Below are 8,746 nucleotides of genomic sequence, written 5' to 3' on the forward strand. Positions count from 1 at the left end.
CGTCCGCTAGCTGAATTGGAAAGAAATGTGCTACATATTACATGCACGATTGCTTCGATCGTGTTTCTTTTTAATACCCCCAACAGCAGAACCGATCGCAAAGATGGTGGTGCCAATCAAATTGTTGTGTTGTCTCTCCGCTACCTGATCAAAAATGCATAGACTTTGTAGCCGCAGCGGATGAAAATGTACGCATCAGAATCAAACAGTTTTCGGGTTTCCACACGTACGCGCGCGCGCGCACACACACACACACACACACACACACACACACACACACACACACACACACACACACACACACACACACACACACACACACACACACACACACACACACACACACACACACACATACACACACGCACGTACGCGCGCACGCGAGCATGCACCCACGCAAGCGTGCACGCAAGCACGCACCCACGAAAGCGCGAACGCAAGCATGCATTCACAAACCCCCCCCCCCCCCCCCTTTCGCATGATCCATTACGGCTATCTTATCGGAAGATAGGCTGGTTCAGCTATCTTGCAGCGCATCCTCATCCAAAGCGCTGGGCGGGGTGTGGGATCGCGACATGATAGAGTTACGGGCACTTTCCCCGCGCTGTGTGTGTGCGTGTGTGTATCGAGACCCGAAAACCCGCGACAGATTTCGGCACATTTAAAAACACATTTTATTGCCACTATACATCGTGCTACATCATACTTAGCATCAAACATGTTCAAATAAAAAAATATTAGATTGGTGTTAGACGTTCTCCTACGCTTGTTTTAAATAGGCTTCTTCACCCTCATTTGACAGGGGCATCGAATGGTCTCATCAGCAGCGGCACGAAATAAAATAAACCATCAATACACCGATAACACTTTGAATCCCAATCCAGCTTCTCTCACAGCGTCTCAAGGTCACACACAAATTAATAAATGCTAACACCCACCAATAACAATACATATCCGCAATGCACATATATGAATCAACGCATACACCACAACACCCAATCAGCTGGCGGCGGAAGGCACGGGCAGAAGCTCAAATAAGGCAAGGCAGGGTGAGGGATGGAGAAGAAGCGAACGAAAAAATGGGCGTCAACATTTTTGAATTTTTTGACCGTTTGTTTTGCTCCGCCGCCAAAAATAGTTCGTCCATTTCATCCAAAGAGGGCGCTAAACCTGCGCAGGTCTGCGCAGGAATCGCTGAAGTCCACCGCGGGGATCGGGCCAAAATCTGCGCTGGCTAGCGCAAATTTTGGTACATTTCCTGCGCAGGAAACTGCTCGAATTTGCGCAGCGGGTTTCTAATTTTTGATCTAGAGGGCTATGAAATAAGTGAAATTGAGCGACGCGGCAAACTTTCCCGGGAACGAACGAGTTCCCCGATACGGCTGTATGGCTAATTGAAAAATAATCTGATACATTTTTTTACTTTATTTGCCATCAAAGTTTTAACTAATGCAACGTAATTGTTATCTCAAAGTGAAATGAAAAGAACTGAAAGAGATCTGATTGTTGCAAAATATAATGTCATAAATACTAGACTGCGGCCCCTGCTATTATTTTCAGTGGGATTTTGGTGCGCGGGGTCAAATGAGTTTGACATCGCTGCCCTATATGCTTGAAAACCTCCATAACAACGTTGCTAACATCCCCCAACCATTTGAAAATTCTACCTCGTGGATCAAGTATTCCATTATATGATTCGAAACCCTTTAAGCGTAAAATACATTACGTCCCTCGCGAATAAAAAGTAATTGTAAAGGAATCAGTTATGTCAGAATGTAAGATGTTTTCAGAATAATATTTAACTCGGTATTGTTAAAACAAGAATAAAGATACTAACCGAGAATTTCATGAACGAAGTTTTTGATTATCAGTTTAAAGGATACAATTTAGTTCATTATTCAGAAATAAAAACAAGTTTTCATAGATTAATACAATCTAATACTTAAGGTATTTGTTGGTATTATAAATGAAAAAAAAAACAATACAAAACATACATGCATGAAAATGCATCAAGCAGTAATTTAAAATGGCTGTTAGGTGGATTTGAATATCTTACCACATATCAGGCCGATGTAGCGCAATGACGGCCTCATGAGATCCTATTCTACGTTTTCTCGATGGTTTGCTATGTCCGATTCGAAGCCTTCTTTACTAATGCTGAATATATGTTGTGGTTTGAAGCAGACGCAGAACGAGTTTTTTCTCAACCTTCTCCGCCATCCTACCAGTGAGCAACATTCAGCTTCAAGTTTAAGCAGGCACGCGATGGTTGACTTTCGTCGCTATCGTTATTGCAGTGATCATCAACGAAGTCTTCGACGCTTTCAGTCGTTCGTCGTCCGCGAAGCTGTTCAGAGCAACTTGTTCGAAAGGTGTAGTGTAAGATAACCAACGAGTGACGAACACGGGAGTAAAAGAAAAGAAAACATAATAACTCGTACTACAGCAAGGGATTGGAAAGGTAACCAACGCAGCAAATGTAAAGAAATGAGTAAAGAATAAATCTTTCCTTTTAACATTTCTTTACAATTAATCAATGGTTTTCGGTATACATGTGTGTCGCTACATTTGCTTCGGAGGGGTTGTTAGATGCTGCAAGGGGTTAGATGCAGTGTGTTGTATAAAAATCTGTATCAGCCTACTTTACAGTAGTGTTGTTCACTAATGATAAACCATGTGCTAGTGTAGCGTAGTTGGCCAATCGTCAATGCTGCCCTTTATATTAGCTTCTCAGACGTGCTACGATTCCGTGATCTAGCTCCTTCTTTGCATCGATCAAATCTTAGCGGTGATTCGTATTATGTTGAACAGATTACTTCAGTTAATGTGAAAAAAGTATCGTTATTCTATTTTTAAGGTAAAATAAATTTAAATGCGTTGTAAATTAGCGAATGCGTTGTAAAATTAACAATTTTAAAGGGGTGTGATCATTTGATAATGCTAAATAGATGTGCCCGGTTACGGAGGTAGAATATCAAACAGTTTCAATGTCATGTGGAGGCCATCGAGTGTTGCAAATGAATCGTCTTCTTCGTAATAGCTTGCTTCCTGATCCCGAAAAAGGGTTCGTCGCTTTGACGGCTGTCACTGCTACTGATGATGCAGTCTTTCGTTGTGTTTGTGATTAAATCAAGTTATTTTCAGCGTTCGCTATTTGGCAATTATCAACAAAGTGTTTGGTAACACAGTTGCTCTAACACGCGCTATCTGTTTGTTATAAATATGTGCCATGAATACATAATCATAACCGTCCATTAGTTTCTTAGGCAGCATATTAATATCTTTGTTGTTTATTGAATTTCATAAAAAAACATCTATGTGAAATAAGTGCAAAATCATACAAGACCGCTACAAATTGTTTATATTTATTATAGCTTACTGCAGCTAGAACTCGATTACATTGGCATTACTTCGATTACATGCCAATTGCAGAATTTGAGGTTGTGTGAATTATTTAATTTGGCACGTTTTTCTATAAAAAATCTTAATGGGCCTTGACATTTTTGTGAAATCATCAAAAACCGGTTTTTACATGTTTTTCTTTGCGGTTCCGTAGTACAGTTGTCAACTCGTATATTTAACAACACGCCCGTCGTGGATTAAAACCCGGGATGGACCGTCAACCCCCCCCCCCCCCCCCAAAATCAAAAGCTTCAAAAATCTGTATAGACTGGGATATTCGCGTAGGACGTTTACGCCTAATAGAAGTAGAAAAAGATGCATGCTTTTTAATTGAACTTACAACCAAATATAATGCGTTTAATTAAACAGCATGCCAAGTAAAAAGTGTTCAACCATTGAATTCCAACTGCAGTTCTTCTTCTTTATATATTTGGTGCAACATCCTACGCGGACATGCAGGCCTATACAGGCTTTCAAGCCTATACATCGAATTAATTTGTTTTGTTTGTTTGTTTTTGTTAATGAGGGATCGAATTAGTTTCTACACAAACAAAAATAATAATAAATTTACGTATCTTTCAGGAAGGCCATACAATGTTTTTGCAAACAACGGGATAAAATGAGAAACGTTGCAGCAACGCTGTTTGTTATTCTCACTGTCTTCAAAATAAGGTATGCCGTAAGTATGTGTGCAACGGGTGTATTTTTTTTAAATACAGTAAATTGCACCTTTACGTAAACATGGTAACATAACATGGTTAACTAGATTAGAATAAATCCTTATATTGTGTTTTAAGATACACATTTACATAGTTTTAAAGGAGGTTCAACCAGTATCGTCAAGAATGGTTAGGTTTCTATTGATATATAGTGCATCCTGGGCATTGTACGGTACATTTATTGCACTATTACAAGGAAGATAATGATGAACGAGGGCATGCACGTATACGTTATTCTGGTTTTCCGGAACCATGTAACCATGAGTTTAGACATACCGGAACAATTTCAAGCGGTGAAGCGTTAAGGTAGAATCAGCATGGTTTAATCATATCACGCTGACAATTATTTGCACGTTTGTATCGAATTCAAAGAGAGTTGATATATAAGATATATATATATATATATATATATATATATATATATATATATATATATATATATATATATATATATATATATATATATATATATATATATATATATATATATATATATATATATATATATATATCAGAGTTTATATATCCAGTGCAATTTGACGTTCAAAAATGAAAAGAGGAAGAAACCCCATTTTGACAGTTAGATCCATAACAAAATGGGTGCTTTGATGATTTTTACGAATACTCAATTCTAAGTTTGTCCAATCTTTTCACTATTTTCTACAGTTTTTAAGAATAATTCGTGATAAAATGAACGGAACTTGATAATGTGTAAACTGGAACTCGATTTTGTTCGATTGGTACACTATTCCTTGCTTCCTGGTAATACGATTACAAAAATCACCTCTTTTGTATAAAAATTATTGCGACGTGACGGTTTTGTTTGGATCAGGTGTGCTTCATATCTTGATATCAATCCAAAACTGATCATTTCATAGCTTTTGGCTGCTTTCTGTTAACTACTCCAGAGTAACACCAACTACCATTTCTGCGAGACACCGTTTTATCTTCAAGGCACACTAGATTTTGTTATGGAAAGAATTGCCAATTCGTGTGTCGAAGTATTAGTGAGAAAGAACATGGTAAGTCCATCTGATATATACACTCACTTTGGTCGAATTGTCAGCCTCAACTGTGTAATGACATTCGATTAAATGTCAATTTTTTTACAATGTCTCACACATTGTATGAAAATATTAGATAGATTAGACAGAATGAAACAGATTATTTTTGCATAATTTGCATCGAATATTATTGCATTTCATCAATTTTATCTTAGCGACTCCGCACTATTTGGCGGTATTTATATATACTCACGGTTATAATAACTTTAATAAACCTATTCCCTATGCGCTTTCAGTCCATGGTTCAAGCCTCATTTAAACAGTCTTTCCGTAGCAAGGAATGACTATCCGGGTGCGTTGTACTGAATAAAGTCTCGAAAGCTTGTATGTAGGTCGCCATGTCCGCGTATGACGTTACACCAAGTAGTAAAAACCTATTCAACCGTGAATTAACGCACATTAGATGTCTGCCTAATAGCCAAATCGTTTTGACCTTTGGTTGTTTATGACATGCAAATGTTCATTACTTATGCAAAATGCCAACTGAATAAGTTCATTAAAAATTTACACAAATTCTAGCATATAGTTTATTAGCGTTGCAATTCTATGCATAACATAATAAGGCCAATTAAGTGACTCGAGTATCAGAGAAACTGTGTCAAAATGCTGATTTTTTACTATGTTAGACCGTGTTAGACAATTCGATTTCTCTCTGGTTTGACATATCTAACTGAACGAAGGACATTTGCATTATCTGACTCAATGGGAAACCGATTTTTGTCCAACAGCTTTTCGTCATGCGAAAGCTACAAAAAGTGTTTTGATTTACGATGGTTATATTAATTGAATTTTGAACCTTACGAAATGCATGTTATTGCATTCATAAAAAGATTTTTTGTAATGATTGTGTGAAAAAGTGAAAAATTTAAAAGTGTGTGAATAACAATATGCAGAGAAAATAGAGAAACATTACACAAGCGCTTCCTTGCATAACATCGCTAAAAGCATTTAAAAAATAACAAAAAATCATAAAACTATACGATACTTCTGCGTTTAACGTTACAGTTTTTATTGACAAAAAAAGCTGATCAATTTGGCAGCAATGTCTCAAATCAACGAAACAAATCTCTAACAAGCTTGTATAATACCGATTTCGTTTCCGTTTGTGTATAGTGTTTTTGTTTGACATTGTTCCGTTTGAATCAGATAATCGGCACTAATGTTAATCACTAACACCATTACTCTGAAGCTTTTCCCTACAATCATTTCACATACTATTCCTATTTCCAACTATTTCCACATACATGTTAGTGATAACAATAAGTTTTGAATAGTAAATGGTACTCAAATGGCTTTTCTTCATACTCTTTTGAAATGATTTATTCCTTTCCAAACATGTATTCCAAATCGTATTATACCGTGAAAATTTTGGCTTGTTTATACAGGGCTGCTAAATGTTTTGTATCGACGGTGCTTTGCTCGCGTATGCCAGGTCTGACTCAAACCCAGCGTCAGATATGCACTGAATCATCAGATGCGGTTGTATCTCTAGCATCCGGTCAGTGGATAGGAGCAAATGAATGCCAAAAACAGTTCCATGGTAAGATGGTTGGAAATTATAGACTGCTCTGTACTCACATTATATATTAATTAATATTTTATGAAAGGTCATCGTTGGAATTGTACTCACGTATGGAATACTGATATGTTCGGGCAGATAGTAGTGATAGGTACTTAGAAAATTATGTATTTTGAAAATATTTAACATACAGGACCATTATTATTGATTGCTAAAGCCAAAGAAAAGTATGGCAGTAGCAACAACATACGTAATTTCGTGTTTTGAATAAAAATTGTATTTTTTTAGGTTCTAGAGAGGCTGCATATACTTATGCTATAACTAGCGCCGGTGCTGTATATTCAATTACGACTGCCTGCGCTAAAGGAAACATTACAACATGTGGTTGTGATATGAACCAGAAATTTTCTCTTCTAGTGAGTCTGAAGTGAGTTCGAATTGTAAAATACCCAGATACAGTAAGTGTTCGCTAACTAGATGCTTTTAAACAGAAATGCTGTTAAACTGGATGCATCCCAGTCAAAGTGTGTTCGCAAACTAGATGATTTTTAAGTGAAATGATTTTAAACTGCATGTTCGCTTACTGGGACGGATCCCAGTCAAAGTGAGTTTATAGATGAGGTGCGCTTATGCAGTACAATTTGACGTCTAAAGACGACAAGAGGAAGAAAACTTGATTTTATAGTTAGATCCAAGGTCTTTGAAAGAGAACAGGTCAATGCGTTTAGAGTAAATCGACAGAAAGCCATGGGAAAATTTTGAAAGCTAGATTGAAGATTGCTTATGTGTTTAGCGATGGACGTTGCTTCTTCTTTTTTTTTCTTCTTATTCATCTATTTATCGTAACGTCCTACGCGGACATTCCGGCCTATACAGTCTGTTCCCGAGTTACGAGGTTCTCGACTTACGCGGATTCGGAGATACTCGGTTATCTAAATATGACAGATCGAATGTCAAATCAATACAATTTGTATTGTCCAATGCAGTATAGATCGCATTTTTGGTAATAAATTTAATCCACTTACAAGCAAAAAATATCAGACGACCGTATCAAATAAATAATAAAGTGTAGAAAGGTACTAAATTTATTAAAAAAAAAAAACCGAGTAATCAATTGTATTTTGGACAAAAAACCGCGAAAGTCGACTTACGCAGATATTCGAGTTACGCGGATTGCTCGGATATAACGCAGAAACCGCGTATCTCGGTAACAGACTGTACAGGCTTTCGAAACTTAATTCATTGCCAGGCAGCCGGGATAGTGAATCCTTGCTGCTACTGGGAGATGGTCCATTCTAGTTTGAACCCATGACGGGCATGTCATTGAGTCGTACGAGTTGACGAATGTACCACAGGGCCGCCCCGAGATGGACGTTGCTTTGGAGTGAACAAGAGGTTTGTTCAGTATTCTGCATATATTGGCTGGTATTATTGAATCTGTTCGTAGCGGGAACGTACGGCGCTCACATGAAATTCTAGGGATGGCAACACATTTCTTGAGCCCGGTCCTACAACGCCGCGGTGAATAACTATAGCATCCATATAGTACGTTAGGAAAATGAGTGTCGGAACGTAAGCCGCCGCTACGAACGGATTCAATAATACCAGCCATTTTCTTTTACTTACTAGAGCAATTAGAATGTCACATGGCTGATACAATCCAAGGATCTCATTTATCATTCGTTGCCGGTTTAAGCAAAGGAACGTATGTGTATTTTACCTGTCTGTGCGGATATTTTATTCTACTCTCAGTGGTTAATTTAAAGTTAATAGGACTTCCTTCGAGTTGGAACATGAGCCACCGACAACCGACGTGACATTTCAAACAAAATGAGCTTCAAAAGTTGTCTCCTTATTTCGAATGAAAATACGTTACACACTAGCGCCATCTCTATAATGAATCGCTTAGAGAGCGGTACTTTTTCCGACGCAATGTTTTGCGATTTTGCCAACATACATGGGATTTTACAGACGCATGCGTTAACGATGCACGACGCAGCGTCAAATAGAAACAAATCTATTTCGACGCACGTCGTGATGTG

The sequence above is a fragment of the Anopheles merus genome, unplaced genomic scaffold, assembly GCF_017562075.2.
Source record: "Anopheles merus strain MAF unplaced genomic scaffold, AmerM5.1 LNR4000763, whole genome shotgun sequence".
Taxonomy (NCBI): Eukaryota; Metazoa; Arthropoda; class Insecta; order Diptera; family Culicidae; genus Anopheles; species Anopheles merus.